Source organism: Nicotiana sylvestris, chromosome 5, assembly GCF_000393655.2.
Source record: "Nicotiana sylvestris chromosome 5, ASM39365v2, whole genome shotgun sequence".
NCBI classification, from domain to species: Eukaryota; Viridiplantae; Streptophyta; class Magnoliopsida; order Solanales; family Solanaceae; genus Nicotiana; species Nicotiana sylvestris.
In genome coordinates, this window is record NC_091061.1 from 45,394,362 (window position 1) to 45,416,819 (window position 22,458).

General features: G+C 39.9%; 1 long non-coding RNA gene across 2 annotated transcripts; it reads right to left on the reverse strand.

The window, feature by feature from the left end:
• Positions 1–1,059: 1,059 nt before the first annotated feature.
• Positions 1,060–16,663, reverse strand: LOC138891209 (uncharacterized). Of its 2 annotated transcripts, XR_011407549.1 has the most exons (4): positions 16,458–16,663; positions 11,482–11,548; positions 1,401–2,144; positions 1,060–1,251 (listed from the first exon to the last, which is right to left on the reverse strand). It is a non-coding gene; the product is annotated as an uncharacterized lncRNA (long non-coding RNA). The 2 variants fall into 2 exon arrangements; XR_011407548.1 differs by having other exon boundaries at positions 1,060–2,144.
• Between the last annotated feature and the right edge of the window lie 5,795 nt (positions 16,664–22,458).

The window sequence follows — 22,458 nt, forward strand, 5'->3', positions numbered from 1 at the left end:
CACCTGGAGAACAAAGGGAAAGCAGTTCAAGTGTTGGAAATCAGGAGCCCGCCTGGAGAACAAAGGGAAAGCAGATCAACTGTTGGAAATCAGGAGCCCGCCTGCAGAACAAAGAGAAAGCAGTTCAAGTGTTGGTAATCAGGAGCCCGCCTGGAGAACCAGGGAAAAGCAACTCAAGTGTTGGTAATCAGGAGCCCACCTGGAAAACAAAGGGAAAGCAATTCAAGTGTTGGTAATCAGGAGCCCACCTAGAGAACAAAAGGAAAACAATTCAAGTGTTAATAATCAGGAGTTCCAGGTAAAGCAATTCAAGTGTTGGTAATCAGGAGCCCATCTAGAGACAAAGGGAAAGCAGTTCAAGTGTTGGTAATCAGGAGCCCACCTGGAGAACAAAGGGAAAGCAATTCAAGTGTTGGAAATCAGGAGCCCACCTGGAAAACAAAGGGAAAGCAGTTCAAGTGTTAGAAATCAGGAGCCCACCTGGAGAATAAAGGAAAAGCAGTTTAAGTGTTGGAAATCAGGAGCCCACCTGAAAAACAAAGGGAAAGCAGTTCAAGTGTTGGAAATTAGAAGTCCACCTGGAGAACAAAGGGAAAGCAGTTCAAGTGTTGGAAATAAAGAGCCTACCTAGAGAACAAAGGGAAAGTAGTTCAAGTGTTGGAAATCAGGAGCCCGCCTAGAGAACAAGGGAAAGCAGTTCAAGTATTTGTAATCAGGAGACCGCCTGGAGAACAAAGGGAAAAACAACTCAAGTGTTGGTAATCAGGAGCCCACCTGGAGAACAAAGGGAAAGCAATTCAAGTGTCGGTAATCAGGAGCCCATCTGGAGAACAAAGGGAAAGAAATTCAAGTGTTGGTAATCAGGAGCCCACCTGGAGAACAAAGGGAAAGCAGTTCAAGTGTTGGAAATCAGGAGCCCGCCTGGAGAACAAAGGGAAAGCAGTTCAAGTGTTGGAAATCAGGAGCCCACCTAGAGAACAAAGGAAAAACAGTTCAAGTGTTGGAAATCAGGAGCCCACCTGGAGAACAAAGGGAAACAGTTCAAGTCTCAAGGAAACATAGTGCAAATGTTGGTAATCAGGCACCCACCTGGAGAACAAAGGGAAAGCAGTAATGTTCAAAGGAAGACAACACAAATTTTAAGGGAAAACAGTTTAAGGTAACAAAGGGAAGACAATTCAAGTTTTGGTAATCAGGCGCCCGCTTGGATAACAAGGGAATACAGTTTATATGTTAGCAATCAGGCGCTACCTGGAGAATAAGAGAATTCACTTCAGAATGCAATTCAAGTCAACAACAAAAGAAACTCGCAGCAAGAATGCGAGTCAATAGTCCGAGATGATCAACGGAAGTTAGTCACAATCTAGAATAAAAAAAAGAGAAAGGCAAGAAGTGAGTACAAATGCAGAAGTTGACGAAAGATGTGAACTGTTCAAGACATGGTTGAAATCACGAGCATTGCATGTCCGGTCTCGATCCGAAGAAGAATGAACTAGTATCTGCAGCTAGCAAGCATCAATGTTTAAATCTAAAGTCTACATGAAGAACCATTCAAGACTCAAGATCAAGCTTTTGAAAACTTATAGATATGAATCTTGTAACTCATAGTTGACAGGCTTAGTTAGTCTTTTTCATTTTTTGATTTTGATGTAATAACAGGACCACGAATCGGAACCTCGATGGAATGACACCTCGATCGGCTCTCCACCTCGGTATACTCCATCATCTCACTCACTTCTGAACTACACGTGGCCTAGAGAACAAAGGGAAAGCAGTTCAAGTGTTGGAAATCAGGAGCCCGCCTGGAGAACAAGGGAAAGCAGTTCAAGTGTTGGTAATCAGGAGCCCGCCTGGAGAACAAGGGAAAGCAGTTCAAGTGTTGGTAATCAGGAGCCCGCCTGGAGAACAAAGGGAAAAACAACTCAAGTGTTGGTAATCAGGAGCCCACCTGGAGAACAAAGGGAAAGCAATTCAAGTGTCGGTAATCAGGAGCCCATCTGGAGAACAAAGGGAAAGAAATTCAAGTGTTGGTAATCAGGAGCCCACCTGGAGAACAAAGGGAAAGCAGTTCAAGTGTTGGAAATCAGGAGCCCACCTGGAGAACAAAGGGAAAGCAGTTCAAGTGTTGGAAATCAGGAGACCACCTGGAGAACAAAGGGAAAGCAGTTCAAGTCTCAAGGAAACATAGTGCAAATGTTGGTAATCAGGCACCCACCTGGAGATTAAAGGGAAAGCAGCAATGTTCAAAGGAAGACAACACAAATTTTAAGGGAAAACAGTTTAAGGTAACAAAGGGAAGACAATTCAAGTTTTGGTAATCAGGTGCCCGCTTGGAGAACAAGGGAATACAGTTTATATATTAGCAATCAGGCGCTACCTGGAGAATAAGGGAATTCACTTCAGAATGCAATTCAAGTCAACAACAAAAGAAACTCGCAGCAAGAATGCGAGTCAATAGTCCGAGATGATCAACGGAAGTTAGTCACAATCTAGAATAAAAAAAAGAGAAAGGCAAGAAGTGAGTCAAAATGCAGAAGTTGACGAAAGATGTGAACTGTTCAAGACATGGTTGAAATCACGAGCATTGCATGTCCGGTCTCGATCCGAAGAAGAATGAACTAGTACCTGCAGCTAGCAAGCATCAATGTTTAAATCTAAAGTCTACATGAAGAACCATTCAAGACTCAAGATCAAGCTTTTGAAGACTTATAGATATGAATCTTGTAACTCATAGTTGACAGGCTTAGTTAGTCTTTTTCATTTTTTGATTTTGATGTAATAACAGGACCGCGAATCGGAACCTCGATGGAATGGCACCTCGATCGCCTCTCCACCTCGGTATACTCCATCATCTCACTCACTTCTGAACTACACGTGGCCTGATTCCTTTATAGCCAAGGATATGTCGGCGGCTCAGATACTAGGGCTCGGTCACATTCTCCTTTCTCTCTTAGTTATAGTCTCTCCAAACAAAGGTCGGGTCAAAAAAACTTGTCTAGTCGTTCTTTGTCTGAAGATACTTCGTATTTCCAGTCAAAGAGGGGCAGCTGTAGACAGGTGATTTTCACCCTCCCCAACATTTTTTATATTTTAGCATGTAAATATTTAATTTAGGCCTAATATCGTTATTTCAACTAATTTTGACTCTTTTACTTATTTTATTACAAGAAATTGAAAATTACAAAAATTAGTTTCATTATTGTTTTGTCATTTTTAATTTTGAAAAATACCAAAAATAATTATGTTTTAACGGTCAGTCTTATTTTAATAGTTATTTTGCTTAAGTAGAATTAATTAATAAATGAGATTGTATTTTAGTCTCGTTCGCGGAGAAAGAATAAAATTTGGGCTCAAACAACCCATGTTTAAGCTTAATTTTTGGACTTAACCCATAATTCCCAAGCCCATAATTCCTAGGCTCATACCCCTTAACCTAAATATAACTCTAGAAACCTAAGCCTATAAAAGAAGCTAACCCCTACACCTAAAGGAAATCAGCCAAAAAATTACAAAAAATGAAAGGAGCCTAAACAATAGAGACCTACACCTAAATATCTACAGAAAAAGGCGTCTAACAAGAGCTGTCCGCCGTTTTCAACAAAAGGACCCCCCTCCCACTACGTCGTCTTCTCCAACAACCCCCCCCCCAGTTCATCTCCTTCAGAAAAAGGACGACCCCTGAACTTCCAACGATAACAACCCTTTAGCCTCTACCATTTGAACCCTCACCCAAAGGACCTCTTGGTCGTTCTTCTTCTACAATTCGCGGACAAACCAAAATAAACCCCTACTTGTCGTTGTCTTCTTCAACAGAGAGGACAGCTAGTTGTTACACCAAAAACCCCACCCCAAAACGACCCTTCACTCCTCCTCTCCTCACCAGTGGCGAACTCGCTGGAACACGCACACGATCTACACACATTCAATCGGAGAGAGACCCAGACTCTTCCATCAATACCCGGATCTAAGCGTGAGGGTATCTCGAGTTAACCAGGGCTTCCTATCGAAGCTTTAGGATCCTTTTTGACCTTCTTTCTCTTAACTAAAAAATATAGCAACATCTCCTAGCTTCAAAGAGCAACAGGATCAGTATAGTCCCGGTCAAGCTTGAGTTCCGGCGAGTTCGAGATTGTTGCCGTTTATTGGCTTCCGTCTAGGTTCGATTTGAGATCGTTATTCTCTATTTCTGGTTTAAGGTTTGAGTTTCGATTCTTTCATTTACATGTTCTGTTTCTGTTTATTTACGATGCTCTGTTTATGAAGTCCTTGCTATTGTTAATTGCTATCTCCCTTTAATTTCATATACATGGTTTTGATGACATGAATTTGGAGTTACACGTTGTGAATTCTGTCAGTTAGTTTCTTTATCTGCGATTTGGCTTCACTTTTTGCCTGGATTCAGAATGTTGGGTTTAGCTTCATTTTGTTGTTTGTTGTTGTTTCATCAAGCTTTAAATGTTTCTCTGTTGAACCTGTGCGGCTGAATTTCGTTCATCTTTTCAGCCTTTATTTGGCTCTTCTAAAATGTTGTGTCGTTGATTGAGGTATGGACCTCAGTTTCAGATAATGTAATTGTTTGGACGCCATAGTGTTATGAGAATGGTTTGTTCATTTTGTGTTTGTCAAATGATCTTGTTTTGGTTGGTTGGTTGATAATTGAATGCCTGACTATGTATAACACCTAAAGCATGCACAACTTCTGCCACACTAGTTCTATTTTCATAATCAATAACTTCAATAATCTCAAATTCATTTAAGAAGTAAGCATGAGCCTTCGTACTTTGCTTCAAGCACGTAATTAAATCATCACAATTACGGGTACGGTTCCCGTGGCGTAGTTGTGATACCTAATTAGTTTTAAACATGAATATACGTAGTTCATTTAGTTGAATGCGTTTTCCTTTAATAGATTTGAGGTGTACCATCCAATCACCTAGTCTATGGCCCTCACATCGGTATCTTAACTAGTGTAGAAAATTCCTTGAACTCCCGTAGATTGCTTTAGGCGCGTTTAATTAATTGATCATCGTGGTTATGGGTACGGTTCCCGTAGCATAGTCATGATACCACTTCCAAATCCGGGTATACATTTTATGTGACCTGACTCCAATTTCCAACAGGGTTAAATAAAGCGTGTCGGGTGCATTTCATATAGCGCGGCTTACGATGTGTTTTAAATAACTTTGAATTTTCCTAAAAATATTAAAAGCGGCTAAAAGGTTAAAAATTGCACATAGGTTTAAAAGTGTTTTGAAATCAGATAGTTAGGCCAATAATAATAGTTGAGCGACCGTGCTAAAACCACAGAACTCGGGAATGCCTAACACCTTCTCCCGGGTTAACAGAATTCCTTACCCGGATTTCTGTGTTCGCAGACTATAAAAAAGAGTCAATCTTTCCTCGATTCGGGATTTAAACCGGTGACTTGGGACACCATAAATTATCCCAAGTGGCGACTCTGAATCTAAAAATTAATCTCGTTTCGATTGTCACTTAAATTTAAAAAAAACTCCCTTATGCCCCTTCCGGGGGTAGGAAAAATTTAGTGTGACATGTGCGGGTGCGTGCACCGAGGTATTCATGATCTGGTAGTTAGTAGGCTATTATATACCTTGTTTTGCTACCGTGCTTCTTGATTTTATGTCTTCTCTATTTATGTGACTTCGTGAGATATTATTAATGTTAAAATCATGTTTAGGCCACATGCTTAATTATTTGAGACATGATAGGGCTATTTTCGTCATATTGAGCTATTTGCCTCAGTCGTAATCATATTGTACAGTCATGATAGTCACATTTGCATGTTATATATCTGTCTCTGAGCACTTTTGATATGCTGTCTCACATGTTATTGGTATCCTTGTACGTGACACAAGTTTGGACTGTATTTGAGGGACATCATGATATTCCGTGTTATATAATTATATTATATTTCTATGAGAAGTTTTTATATTGAAACTTGAGTGGATTGATGACTGAAGTGGGCCATAGAGCCATATTTATATTGATATTTGGATCGGGTTTCATGACACAATTATTATATTAATATTGAGGTGACGCATATGCCAAGCCCCACATTAAGCTAAGCGGGCACCAGGCCGCCCCATTTGGGATAAGTGATTATGATTAGTGCTTGGGTAGGATCCGCCCCTCCGGAATCTGACATACCAGTAGTGGGCGCAGGCATAGTATTTCATGTACGTGCTTTGATGATGGGCAGTTATGCCAGACACCCATACAATGCTAAGTGTGATTATTGTAATGGATCCATGGTGATATTAATGTTGGGGCATTTGAGCCAGACACCTGAAGTTTGCTAAGATTGTGAGTACTTAATGATTCCACTGTGAAAACTGAATTGTTGACATGTATACTTGACATGTAGGCATAGAGATATACCTTCCATATGCTAGACCGTGACATGACGTTTGATTACTTGACATGTGCGCTTAGAGATGTACCTTTCTCATGCTAGACGATGACGTACCATCTGATTACTTGACATGTATATTTGACAAGTAGGCATAGAGATGCATTTTTCTCATGCTAACTGGTAAATGAAAAGTTGTATCTGATGTTGTAAATTAGGAAAACACGGTTCTTTTGATAAACTCATGTTTAATTGATTTCAACGGTAAGATTTAGACTGGGACTGCTATACTTAAAAAGCATGTATACCTTTTCATATCTCATCCCCTAAGTTATATACCTTTGTTGTCCTTATCTATACTGTTATGAACTATTATTTGTTTTTGATGTTGGACTCCAACTATCTTACGAGCTTGTCGTTGCTTTCAACCCGATTTTAGGTTTGTTACTTATTGAGTACATGGATCGATTTTATACTACACTTCTGCACCTTACGTGCAGATCTTGGAGCTAATGATGTCGTGTATCACGGGAGCTGGCATTGAAGAAGTAACTATGTTCTGGTTATAGCTGCCACTTGTCCTTGGTAGCTTTATAATTGCAAATTTATTTATGTATATTTCAAACAAATGATGTATTTATTTCGTAGAAGCTTTGTAAATTCCAAGTCATAAATGTTCATGATTTGTATTACCAATTCTTGAAATATTATATAAAAGTTCAGTTATTTTATTTATTGACTCCTATGCTTCTTATTTGAGATGTTTTGTCTGTTAATTAACTTACCTAACGGGTTGGGTTAGGTACCATCACGACTAGCCATATTTTGGTCGTGATAGATACATCCTCAAAATGAGCGTTGCAAGTGACATAACATGAATCTAAAACTTTTTTGGTGAGCTTGTAAATTCTTGCAAGAAACTTTATCACATTCTTCGCATTCACCCAATCATCAGATTCAAGAGGACCTGCACTACTACCGCCACAAAGATGAGAACAAAGATAAGTAGAAAATCCATCATAAAAAAGATAAAACTTGTCAAAGAACTTTTCAAAGTTTTGCGCCGTATCCAACATCAAATACGTGGAATTTCACCTAGTAGGAACATCCAAACACAATGTTTTAGTACATTCTACCTTTACACGTGTATAACACTATTTAAACTTTAAGGTCCTTGCAGACGATGATCTCACATACCCTATAGTATTTCTAACACGTGTGACAGAAGCATCAATTTCTTTCAAACCATCTTGCACAATTTGATTAAGTTTATGAGCCATGCATATCACATGAAGATGCTTACCACTCATCATATTAGTTTTTCATATATCTAACTCTTTATACAATTTTTTGACTGTGACATCATTAGAAGAAGTATTATCCACGATAATAGTGAACACCTCGTCTAATTTCCATTCAAGCAAACAATTACAAATAACTTTAGCTATCTATTCACGCTTATGACTAGTGATAAGGTAAAAATTTAGTATTTTTTTCTTCACCTTCCAATCCCTATCCATGAAGTGAGCTGTCAAACACATATAATTTATTCTTTGCAATAAAGTCCATGTGTTTTTTGTGAGGCAAATTTTTGGTTGTGCTTTTCTAAAAGACCTTCTTAGATTTTGCTTTAGTTCATCGTAAACTTTATAACAATCGCTTGTTATTGTTTTACGAGAAGGAAGACAAAATAGTGCTTGAGTTATTCTCATAAACTTCATAAAGTTTTTTTTCTACAAAGCTAAATGGTAGTTCATCAATAATTATTATCTCAATTAAAGCCCTTCTAACCACTTCTCGATCAAATTTCAAAAGTGATCCTTTTGGCAAGATTGAAAGTTTATCCTTATTTGAGTTGTAATCACCCAACCAGTCGTTTCGAGAGTTGTAGCCCCGTTTCCCCATTTACTGCTCCTTTTGTGATTTATAGTTGTATATGACATGTCGGGTTAGTCGTTTCGGGTCCGGAAGGATTTCAAAAAGAATTGGAACACTTAGTCTCAAAGTTGGAAGCTTAAGCTGAAAAGGTTGAGCAGATGTTGACTTATGTGTAAACAATCCCGGATTTGAGTTTTGATGGTTTTGTTAGGTGATTTTGGACTTAGGAGCGTGTCCGAATTGTGATTTGGAGGTTCGTAGTGGAATTAGGCTTGAAATGGCGAAAGTTGAATTTTTGGGAAGTTTGACCGGGAGTGGACTTTTTGATATCGGGGTCAAATTGGTATTTTGGAAGTTGGAGTAGGCCCGTGGTGTCATTTGTGACGTGTTTGCAAAATTTGGAGTCAATCGGACATGGTTTAATAGGTTTTGCCATCAATTGTAAAAATTGGAAGTTTCAAAGTTTATTAGGCTTGAATTGCGGTGATATTCGTATTTTTGATGTTGTACGAGGTGATTTAAGGGCTCGACTAAGTTCGTATGATATTTTAAGACTTGCTGGTATGTTTGGTTGAGGCCCCGGGGGCCTCGAGTTGATTTCGAGTGGTTAACGGACTTGGAATTGAACTTACTGAAGTTGCTGAAGTTGAGGACTGCTGGTGTAATCGCACCTGCGGAGTGGGCACCGCAGGTGCGAGCTTGCAGATGCGGGGTGAGGTCCACAGATGCGGAGTTTGAAGGGAGGTGAGCAGGTGCCACCAAGTGTGAAGGTTTTCTTGCACTTGCGTGACCTCAAATGCGGCAGGAAGACCGCAAAACCAGAATTGGACTGTAGAGCTGGGCTCTGCAGAAGCGCATCTGCAGGAGCGAAAGTTTGGCCGCAGGTGCAGAGGTAGCCGCAGAAGCGGGCTTTGGATCGCTCTTCTGAAACCGCAGAAGTGGCTAAGTGGGCTGCAGAAGCGAGATTTCTAGGCAAAACCTATAAAAATGAGGGTTCCGAGATTTTCACCATTTCTAACATTTTGTGCTCGGGTTTTGAAGATTTATAGAGGATTTTCGAGGGGATTCTTGAGGTAAGTTCCTTGTACTTATTTTTATTCAATAATCTTGTTTCCCCATTGATTTTCCTACCTAGATTGGTGGTTTTGAGGTAAAATTTCGGGATTTGAGGCTAGTGATTTGGAGAGTGTCATGACCCCAAACTCAACCCGTCATGATGGCGCCTAACATGGAACTAGGCCAGCCTCAAACCAGCGCAATCCAATACCACAGTGCTCAAGCTACAAACAAATTTCGGCCTCAAGTCCTCTAGACTGGCCCAACATCAGCATTCAGGAATCACATCTCGCCCTTCGATCAGGGAATCACAAGTCGTCGATGCACAGCTGATACCGAGAGCTCATGCACGCACACGAATGCGTGGAAGGAATTCAAGGAGTTAAGCTTCAAGCTGAATCAATGACGCATGATAGGAATTCAAGAAAGTGAAGTTTATTTCCTAAAGGTTCTGTAGCCTCTCGAAGATAAGTACAGACGTCTCCGTACCGATCCGCAAGACTCTACTAAACTCGCTTATGACTCGCGAGACCTATGTAACCTAGGCTCTAATACCAACTTATCACGACCCCAAACTCAACCCGTCGTGATGGCGCCTAACATGGAACTAGGCCAGCCTCAAACCAATGCAATCCAATACCACAGTGTAAATATTAAAAATCATTTGCGGAAAACTTTCATCATTTTTAAAGTAAATCGTTTAAGACATAAAGGAAAGATTTATATTACGATACGATCGTCCTAAAACTACGGTGTCACTGAGATCATGAACGTCTAAGGTAAATACATAATCTATCAAAGTGTCTAAGAACCAACCGAAAAATACAACTGAAAATGAGAAGGAGAACCAAGGCATGCGAACGCCATGCAGATACCTCAGCAACTCCATAGCCTGCGACATCGATCAACGGCTGTTATTGGGACCATAAATACCTGGATCTACACACAAGGTGCATGGGGTAACGCGAGTACACCAACTCAGTAAGTAACAAGCCCAAACTATGGACTGAGAAGTAGTGATGAACTCAACCTCTTCATAAGATAAGCAGGAATATCGTACAGAAAAGTAGACATGATTTCAGTTAATTAAACAACTCATAGCAGGGAAATAGAGCAAGTATGAACATGATAAAGGACTATAACTCCGCTACATCTACATGCCAATGCACGTGCTATATGAAATGCACTAGGCCAAGTACCTTATGTGCCCAATAACTCAATGCTCGTCCACTCAATACTGTATACGGCTCGTACGGCCCAGGGAAGATCCATCCTGTATATATATACATCTCTGACAGCAGTCACTCAGTACTGAGGAAGGCCAATCCAGCCTACGGAGAAGATCCATCTCCTAGTAATAATAATGACAACCTCACAACCACTCGGTACTGTATATGGATCACAAGGCGTAGGGAAGATCCATCCCGGAATATATATATATATATATATATATATATATATATATACATCACAGACTATTAGTCTCCAATACCGAGGAACATGCCAATCCAGCCTCATGGAAAAGATCCATCTCCATACCAATACTTCGGACAAGATCCATGTCCAGGGAAGTCTATCCCTCAATATAATCAACTGCACTCACTGGGGGTGTAAAGACTCCGGAGGGGCTCTCTGAGCCCAAGCGCTATATCAATGCCAGAGAATGCATGATTATTATCTCGTTGCGACGTGCAACCTGATCCCATACTGTCAATCAATACCAGGCTCTCGGCCTCACTTAGTCAATACTCTCCAGTCTCACACACGGGGGCCAAAAATGTCATGATACAAGCCCGAACAATGATATGACATGTCAAATAGCAATAATCGAGACTGAGGCATGATATAATATGCATGAACCAAACATGAGTATAGATTATAATTGAAGCTAATGACATGACAGCAAGAAACGACCTCTCGGGTCTCAACAGTGTTGGCGTGAAGCCTTAATATGATAATTAGCATGATTTGCAGTTCATTATCTTAATCACATAATTACAACACAGATATCAGCATAAAAGAGTCACTAAGCGGTGCCATAGAATGATCCAGACCGCATTTCTCACGGTGCACGCCCACACGCCCATCATTTGGCATTGCGTCACCTTAATAGTAATCATAGAACACACAGTTCGGGGTTTCGAACCCTCAAAACTAAGTTTGGAAGCGTTACTTACCCAAGTCAAGCCAAACTCTAGCCCGCGACGCCTTTTCCTCTTGATTCGGCCTCCAAATGCCCCGAATCTAACAAAAATCAGAACCATAACATCAATATATGCTATGGGAGCAAAGCCCACGCGAAAATAATCAAATTACATCATAAATTCCGAAATTGGTCAAACCCGACCCCTGAGCCCACGTCTCGGATTTCGATAAAAGTTACAAAACTAGAATCCCCACACTCTCACGAGTTCATACATACCAAATACACCAAAATCCGACCACAAATGACCCCTTAAATCCTCAAATCAAAGTCTCCAATTTCAAGCCCTAACTCTCTAATTTTAGGCTTCAAAACTCACTAATTTTATGTTTAAACAAGTAAGAATCAACATAGGATCGAGTTTTAGGTTCAAAAATCTTACCTCAAAGAAGTTCTCTTGAATTCCCCCTTCAATCTCCCCCAAGAAGCTCCAAAACCGACTCAAAAATGGTGAACTATGGCCAAAAATTGCGAAAATGGTTTTTTAAACATCCTACCCAGCGATTTAAATTCCTTAATTGCGATCGCGGGAAGACTATCGCGATCACTATCGCGATCGCGAAGCACAAACTTTGCTGACTCAGAATTAACTTTACGCGAACGCGAAGCACTGCTTCACAAACCTACGCGATCGCGGCCTCTCCCACACGATCGCATAGAACAACCTGCCTACTCCTTACCAGCTCCGTCCTTCTACGCGAACGCGACACTGACCACGCATTCGCGAACAACAATCTCTCAACCAAATGCGATCGCATACTGACCCTCATGATCGCACTGAACAAATTCTATCTCTGCCCCACAAAGCCTATGCGATTGCGGACCCTTCTACGCGATCGCAATGAACAAATATCTATAACAGACCTGAAGGAAAATCTGCAACTTTTCAAACATAAATTTAATCCGTTTAACCACCCGAAACTCACTCGAGGCCCTTAGGACTCCAACCAAACATGCCAACATATCCCATAGCTATCCTATACTTATCAAATCATGCTAAGTATTGACTGAGTGAGGCTGAGAGCCTGATATTGATTGACAGTATAGGATCGGGCTGCACGCCGCAGAGAGATATTGATCATGCCTTCTCTAGCATTGATATAGCACTTGGGCTCAGAGAAGCCCCTCCGGAGTCTTTACACCCCCAATGAGCACAGTTGAAGATATTGAGGGATGGATCTTCCCTGGACATGGATCTTGTTCGAAGTATTGGTATGGAGATAGATCTTCTCCATGAGGCTGGATTGGCATGTTCCTCGGTGTTGGAGACTAATATTCTATGATGTATATATATATTCTGAGATGGATCTTCACTGGGCCTTGTGAGACATATACGGTACCGAGTGGTTGTGAGGTTGTCATTATTATTACCAGGAGATGGATCTTCTCCGTAGGCTGGATTGGCCTTCCTCAGTACTGAGTGACTGCTGTCAAAGATGTATATATATATGGGATGGATCTTCCCTGGGCCGTATGAGCCATATACAGTACTGAGTGGACGAGCATTGAGTTATTGGGAACATAAGGTACTTGGCCTAGTGCATTTCATACAACACGTGCATTGGCATGTAGATGTAGCAGAGTTATACTCCTTTATCATGTTCATACTTGTTTTATTTCACTGCTATGAGCTGTTTAATTAACTAAAAGCATGTCTACTTTTCTATACGATATTCATGTTTATCTTATGAAGAGGTTGAATTCGTCACTACTTCTCAGTCCATAGTTTGGGCTTGTTACTTACTGAGTTGGTGTACTCACGTTACCCCCTGTACCCTGTGTGCATATCCAGGTATCTATGGCCCCAGTAGCAGCCGTTGATCGAGGTCGCAGGTTGTAGAGTTGTTGAGGTATCTGCATGGTGTTCGCATACCTTGGCTCTCCTTCTCATTTTCAGTTGTATTTTTTGTTGGTTCTTAGACACTTTGATAGATTATGTATTTACCTTAGACGCTCATGATCTCATTGACACCGTGGTTTTGGGACGATTGTATCGTAATATAAATCTTTCCTTTATGTCTTAAACGATTTGCTTTAAAAATGATGAAAGTTTTCCGCAAATGATTTTTAATATTTACACTGTGGTATTGGATTGCGTTGGTTTGAGGCTGGCCTAGTGCTATGTTAGGCGCCATCACGACGGGTTGAGTTTGGGGTCGTGACAGAGAGTTTGATTTGAGGATTTGAGTGGCGATTTGATGTTGGATTTTGATAAATTTGGTATGATTAGACTCGTGGTTGAATGGGCTTTCTAGTTTTGTGACTTTTGTTAGATTTCGAGACGTGGTCCCGGGGGCCGGCTTTGAGTCAATTTCGGATTTTTGATTAATAGCTTCGTATTTTCTTGTAAAATTGATTCCTTTAGCCTGTATTAATTTTATTGTACTACTTGTGGCTAGATTCAGGACATTTGGAGGCCGATTTGGGAGGCAAATATGTGTTGGAGTAGAGTTTTTCTCGGATTGAGGTAAGTAATACTTCTAAACTTGGCTCTGAGGGTTCGAAACCCCGAATTATGTGTTATGTGATTGGTGTTGAGGTGATGCACATGCCAAGTGACTGACATGCGAGCGTGTACTGTGAGAATTGTGACCTGGTCGATTCCATGGCACTGTGCAGTGGTTCTATCTTGTTGATATCCGTATTTTCATCATGTGATAAAGTAATTGAGTTGTCAATCATGTTAGGGATCATGTTTAGGCTATATGCTGGTACTGCTGGGACCCATAGTGGTCATTTCTTGCTGTTGACTTACAGATTTCATTGATATTTCGTACGCAGTCATATTCATTCATTTCATATCATATCTCAAACTCTGTTGTTATTTATTGATATATTACATCATCATGTTCCGGCTAGTTTTCATGATACTGTGAGCTCGTGAGAGAGACTTGAGAGATTGATGACTGAGTGGGGCCGAGGGCCTGATTATGAGTGACATTTATGGGATCGCGCTACACGCTACAACGGTTTTACTGATTTATGATAACGCTTGGGCTGAAGGAGCTCCTCCGGAGTCTGCACACCCCCCCCCCACTAAGAGCGTTTGATTATATTGAGGGATGGATCTTCCTTGGACATGGATCTTGTCCGAAGGATTTATATACCTAGGGATGGATGTTCCCCACGGGTTGGATTGGCCCTACTCAGTACTGAGTGACTGATGGTCAGTTGATGTATATATTCCGGGATGGATCTTCCTTGGGCCAGATTGGTCATATACAGTACTGAGTGATTGAACATTTGAGAGTGTGAGCATATGAGGCTGTCAGCATGGTGCATCACATACAACATGTGCATCGGCATGTTAAAGTAGAGGAGTTATATTCTTCATCTATTCAGATTTGATCTATCTAACTATATTGAGTTTAACTGTTGAACTTGAAATCATGCCTACGTTCCTACAATGTTATTTCTACATTGAACTGTACCAGTTGCGTTCGTCACTACTTTTAGTCCAGAGGTTGGATTTATTACTTATTGAGTTGGTTGTACTCACGCTACACCATACACCTCGTATGCAGATCCAGGTGCTTCCGGTCACGGCGGCTGGTGAGTGTGGAGTCAGGATCTTTGGAGACTATCGAGGTAGCTGCATGGCATTCGCAGACCTTGACTCTCCTTCATTATCTTTACTTATATTTTAGTTCTTATTCCTTAGATGATGTAGTAGACTATATCCCTGTATAGATGCTCATGTACTCGGTGACATCCCAATTTTGGGAGAGATTTTGTATTGAGTTGCGAGTTTTATTCTGCTTTTATAACGTTTTCCATAAATATTAACTGCTTCCGTATTTTTCAAAGCTTTTGTTATGTTGAAATGGTTAAGTAGTTGACTTGCCTAGTTCCACGATAGGCGCCGTCACGACGGTTGGTTTTGGGTCGTGACATGAGTATTATCTTTATCAATGTTAGGTCGGTATTCTTTACATCTAGTCAAATACTTTCTCAATCTTGTTGTTGCATTCCTAGATAAATTATCAGCATAAGATTACTTGCAATATCTACACCTCGTTTTACTAATCGCATTTTCCTCAAATTTGTCAAAATGATTCCAAACAATGAATCTAGTTTCTATGCTCTTCTTTTCTTAGAATCTTGAGTATCACTTGTGTTGGCATTTCTATCTTAAGAAAAAGGTAAGCTTTCAGTTGAACCATCATCACTTACTCTACTTTCATCCGCCATCTATACAAAATTATAATAGATACAAACACAAATTGAGCAGTTTAATACCAGTACAAACTTTTAAACTACTTTAAACTTTGTAAACCATCAACACATTTCCAAATTGAAGTAATTATTATTATATTAGCATAATAATTTAATAGGTTTTTTTCTTGCATCATTTGGTAACTTAATGAATCGGTATGTTAGGTCAGCAAGAGAATTATACGCAGTTGTAACAAGAAAACAAAACTAAACACAACTTTAGTTTAACAAGTAAAGTACTGGTGAACTATGAAAGAGTGGGTGAGAAACAAAGAAATTTATCAATAGTAAGACTATAACTTTGTTTAACATTTAATTATGAATAGTTCTCTCATTTGAGAACTTCAGTTCACATATTCTTCTCTTTCACAAAAAAGTGCAGTTAAAATATCAAAAATCTAATTAAAAACACAGCTGTAATCTTATCCTAAGGTATATTTTTACTAACAATATTACTTTGTACCATCTAAAATATCATATAGATTGAAGTCAATGAAGAAGAACTTAAGCTACCATTGGTTGATGATAAGCCCAAACATAGCAGAAAAAAGGAAATGAAAAAAAAATATATATGCATGAAAACTAATCGTCGGATTCTAACAACTTAATTTTTGTGTTTTAATTAAGGATGAATTACTATATAATGAATTAACGTACTACATAAAAAAGACAACTTTATCGGAGAAAATCTGAAAAGCTAAGTACATTGGAGAAAATCTGAAATGGTTTGTTAACCTGGAATCGTCTGGGAGCAGATCGGAGAAAGAAAACACTCACTCCCGAAGTTCACATGCACTCGCACAGTCGGTAGTCTGTAGTCATGAATTGTAGATTTGCCGATGTTGGTTTGTTGCTTTTTGAGAGAAACCTAAGGTTAGAAAAATAAGGGAAAGGACTAAGGAAATTAGGGAAAAGGAACGGATACTAGGTTGGGGCTTAGGAAGTTGGGCAGTTGGGGTGTAAGTGTTGGGCTGGAAAATAGAATTAGAGGTGGGCTGCCAACAGTGGTTAGTGTAGCATTTAAATATTTCGATATATCAAAATATCGTAAACTCAATGCAAAGTACCGTACCAAAATACTGAAATACCAAAAAACTTTACCGAATAATATTGAAATACCGAATAAACCGATACCAAAATACCAAATTAGTTTGGTCTGATTTAAAATTTATTTTTTCGAATATTATGCCCACCCCTAAGAGCCACAGAATCCTAGTTCGAATCAAGAAATAGATATGCACATTCTCCAACAAAATTCGATAAAATACAACTAGACTAAACTTGATCAATAATTTTTTGAAGAAAGAAAGCACCTTTGTAACTGCAAGCCTTTAATCGATAATTTTATCACCGCCAAAAAATCCTAGCTGGAAATTTTTTTCACTTACTGAATATTAAAGATGAGTGCGTTTGATTATTTAGTTTTACGGGGGTTTTGTTTTTAGAAAGAGTAAAAAGGGGTTTCTTTAATGTTGGGTTGGTTTAGAACCCGTTTCGCCGAGCTAGCAAAATCTGCTTATTTTCAAAAGTATTTTTTTCAGAAGTACTTTTTCCGGAAGTACTTTTGAAAAAAAAACAGTTTATGTTCGGCCAATTCATTTAAGAATTACTTTTTGCAATATTTGATAAACAAATTGTGTTTGGCCAATCTTTCTAAAACGTGCTTTGAGTGTCAAATTACCAAAAAGGATAGTACCAAGGTCTTATAATTATTTTAAAGAGAAAAATAAACTTAAATATTTATTGTAAGAGACTTTTATTATTTTTTATTTTATTTAATTAAAATATAAAATATAAAGTAAACAAACATAATAAAGATTTAACTCATTTTTACATATATAGTTATACCAAAGTATATAATATTATCTAGTATAATTACTTATTGTTACACAATGATTTGAATAATCAAAATACATCATTTCGCATGAATTAGAAGTCTATTCCACAAATTACTATATACTTATAATCTACCATGAAATAATAAGTAAAGTCACTCACACATGATAATATTTTCCAACAATTTCATCTCTGCTTCTATCACACAATGCCTCTATATTAGCAGTAGACTTGCCTTGCATTTCTAAAGGAATATCAAAAGACTCGCCTCCTTCCTCAATTTTTGCAGTAATATCTTCATTAGCATCATAGTTGAATTCCTTATCGGTAGAAGAATATCGTCTGATGGAATTATGTATAGTCATGGTAGTTATAACTAGATGATTCTGAATGACAAACTTGAAATATGGCATTGAGCATAAAATAAAAATAATTTTAAAGAGTAACTAATTATTAGCAACACATAATGTATAATTTAATTTTTTTTAAAATTTAAATTAGAAACTAATTATTACCTAACCTAACCAACTTTGTCGTAAATTGTCTGGCGGCCTATTGTGAGACTGCCACTTGGCTTAATGTGTATGCTTTTTCTTCATCTTTTAATAATATATAAATAGATTATGCGATGAAATTGTAAATTTATTACCTATTTGTAGGTAATTTTCACAAATTAGATTCGATAACTGTTTTAAAGATTCGAGAAATAATAGCCTATAACATAAGAAATTATAAATAATTATTTGTAGGAAGAGAATTAATAATCTAAAGAAGGAGGTAGATAATTTGCTTAAGTGTGAAGAAAGAAGAAGATAATTTGAAAAGTTACAAGACATTACACCAAAAAAGAAAAAAGAAAAAACAAGAAAAGTCAATAAATAATTTGGAAAGTTTCAATATGATTCATGTATATGATATCTTTAAATTTAAGAGAATGATAAAAATCAGAAACAAATATGAAAAAAAAAACTTAAATTAGTAAGGGATAATTTGAAAAGTATAAATTTTAAGGTGAGGATAGTTTTGTTTAAAATAAATTAATTTTCTGCTTCTGCTTCTTGGAAGAATCTAGAATTTTCTGCTTCTTCCTAAAAGTAGAAAAACTGCTTCTGCTGTTGGCCAAAAGTACTTTTTTATCTTGGCCAAACAATTTAAAAATTTTATAAAGTACTTTTTTGAAGAAAAAAAATACTTTTGGCCTCCCAGAAGCTTGGCCAAACAGGCTCTTAGTCTTTTAGAAGACACCACGTGTCTTGGCCATTAAAATAGGGGCAAATATATAACTTTGATGGATGGCAGGGATATTATACAACAACAACAACAAGGACCCAGTATAATCCCACAAGTGGGGTCTGGGGAGGGTAATATGTACGCAGACCTTACCCCTACCCCGAGGGGCAGAGAGGCTGTTTCCAGGAGACCCTCGACTCAAGAAAGCAACAAGAGACGATATATTAGTACTATCAATAGACTCATAATAAAATAACATAACATAACATAAAATAACAAAATAGCAGCAATATAAGAAATATAAGAAATACGAAAAAGATGGAAGGTATAATAATATCCAGCAGATAAAACCCTGCATCACTAGCTGACTAGTAGCATCCTAAGACTAACTCATAACTGGCTAGTCTCACTCTAGTGCGCTGTAGAAATATTCACAACTTCCCCCTAACCTACAACCTTAATGCTCGACCTCCACAATTCTCTGTCAAGGGCCATGTCCTCAGTAATCCTAAGTTGCGCCATGTCCTGCCTGATCACCTCTCCCCAATACTTCTTAGGTCTCCCTCTACCTCTCATCGTGCCCACCACATCCAGTCGCTCAAACCACCTCACCGGTGCATCAGTGCTCCTCCTCTGAATGTGCCCGAACCATCTGAGTCTTGCTTCCCGCATCTTGTCCTCCATGAGGGCGACGCCCACCTTCTCTCGAATATCTTCATTCCTAATCTTATCCATCATTGTATACCCGCACATCCACCTCAACATCCCCATCTCAGCTACTTTCATATTCTGGATGTGTAAGTTCTTAACCGGCTAGCACTCGGTCCCATACAACAGGCAGGCCTAACCACTGCTCTATAAAATTTTCCTTTTAGTAACGGTGACACTTTCTTGTCACACAGGACTCCCAACGCTAACCTCCACTTCATCCACCCCCATCCCTATATGGTGTGTGACATCCTCGTCCATCTTCCCGATCCCCTGAATAGCTGACCCAAGGTACTTGAAACTACCCCTCTTAGAAATAACATGAGAATCAAATCTCACTCCCACTCCCGCTTCCGTCGGCTCGGCCCCAAATTTGCACTCGAGGTATTCCGTCTTCGTCCTACTCAAACTGAAACCTTTAGACTCAAGGGCATGTCTCCAAACCTCTAGCCTCTCATTGACTCCGCCTCGTGTCTCGTCAATTAGAACTATATCATCAGCAAATAGCATGCACCATGGCACCTCCCCTTGAATATGATGAGTTAGTGCATCCATCACCAGGGCAAATAGGAAAGGGCTGAACGCAGACCCTTGGTGCAACCCTGTAACAACCGGAAAATGCTTGGAGTCGCCTCCTACTGTCCTAACCTGAGTCTTAGCTCCATCATACATGTCTTTTATCACCCTAATGTAGGCAACTGAGACCCCTTTAACCTCTAAGCGGCTCCATAAGACCTCCCTAGGAACCCTGTCGTACGCTTTCTCTGGATCAATAAACACCATGTGGAGATCCTTTTTCTTATCCCTGTATTGTTCCACCATCCTCCTAATAAGGTGGATAACTTCTGTGGTAGATCGTCCCAGCATGAACCCGAACTAGTTGTCTGAAATAGACACCGTCCTTCGCACTCTCATTTCTACCACTCTCTCCGGACTTTCATGGTATGACTTAGTAATTTGATACCCCTATAGTTGTTACAGCTCTGGATATCGCCTTTGTTCTTATACAATGGAACCATTGTACTCCACCTCTACTCTTCAGGCATCCTATTAGTCCTGAATATAACATTAAACAACCCAGTAAGTCATTCCAAGCCTGCTCTACCCACACACCTCCAAAGTTCAACCGGAATTTCGTCTGACCTGGTATCTCTGCCCTTTCTCATCTTACGCATTGCCTCCATGACCTCATCGACCACAGTGTCCCTACAATAACTTAATTCATGAGGACTGTCGGCATTCTTCAATTCACCTAGTACAATATCCTGATCCCCTTCTTCATTTAGAAATTTATAAAAGTAGGTCTGTCATCTCCTCTTAATCTGGTCATCCCCCATCAAAACTGTGTCGTCATCATCTTTTATGCACCTCACTTGGTCCAGATCCCGAGCCATCATCTCTCTCTCACCTTAGCGAGTCGGAATAACTTCTTCTCCCTGCCTTTGTTCCCTAGTTCCTCATACAAACGAGCAAAAGCTGCCGTCTTAGCCTCCGTTACTGCCATCTTCGCCTCCTTCCTAGCTATTATACCTCTCACTATTCGCTCTCTTCTCCTCCTCGCTAGTGCTCCCTACTAACTGCAGGTAAGCCGTCTTCTTTGCTTCTACTTTACCTTGGACAACTGCATTCCATCACTAGTCTCCTTTATGGCCACCGGTGCGGCCCGAAGATATCCCTAACACCTCTCTCGTCGCCTTCCTTATACAGTCTGCCGTCGTCGACCATATAGTGTTTGCGTCCCCACTACTTCTCCAAGTTCCCATTGCCGATAGCCTTCCTTCCAACTCATGAGCTTTATCCTTAGTCAAGGCGCCCCACCTAATCCTTGGGTGGCCTCGTACTGACCTCTTCTTCCTCTTTATCATACTACCAATGTCCATCACCAAAAGCCTATGTTGCGTTGTAAGGGTTCACCTGGGATAACCTTGCAATCCTCGCACCACCTTCTGTCGCATCTCCTAAGGAGGAGATAGTCAATCTGAGTCTTCGCCACCGAACTGTGGTAAGTAACCAAATGCTCCTCCCACTTCGGAAAACTTGAGTTCGCAATCACTAGATCGAATGCCTTGGAAAAGTCCAACAGCGAAGTGCCCCCTCCGTTCCGCTCTCCAAAACTAAAGCCGCCATGCACCTTAGTATAACCACCTGTAGACGACCCAATATGACCATTGAAATCTCCTCCTATGAATAAACTCTCGGAAGGAGGAATATTACGAACGATGTCATCCAACCCCTCCCAAAAGCACCTTTTAATCTTCTCATCCAAGCTTGCTTGCGGCGCGTACGCGCTAACGACATTTAAAGTACACTCACCCACCACCAGTTTAATAGTCATTAATCTATCATTCACCCGCCTGACCTCTACCACCGACTCTCTAAGATGACTATCTACCAGGATACCCACTCCATTCTTACCCCTCAGGACTCCAGAGTACCACAACTTATACCCATCCACATTTCTCGCCCTCGATCCGACCCACATAGTCTCCTGGACACACGCTATATTAATCTTCCTCTTCTGAAGGATTTTCGCCAACTCTATAGACTTACTCGTTAGTGAACCTATGTTTCATGACCCGATTCTCAAACTATAGGCTCCCTTGCCCCCTCTACCTCCCCTGCCTCCCGTCCCACCCCCTGACCCTGGCCCCATACTCTGCCCCACCCGAGGACATGTCCTTAATCTATCATCCCAGACTACAACCACTACACCTACGACAATCTAAAGAAGACTCGCTAGTGCACAACGGACAACGAATCAAACTAGAAGGAAACAAGTGACTACTAGTACACCAGTTGAAAGATTGAACTATTGTGAACTAAAGTAACATCAATTTAGTTAACACCAAAAGGGAAACAGTAGAACGTGAGGTACCAACTCCCGAGAACCAAACCTGTGTTGATTTGCTGTGCTCGATATAGTTGTACGCTCACGCACCGCTTCCCACCGCCCTTTGCTGAC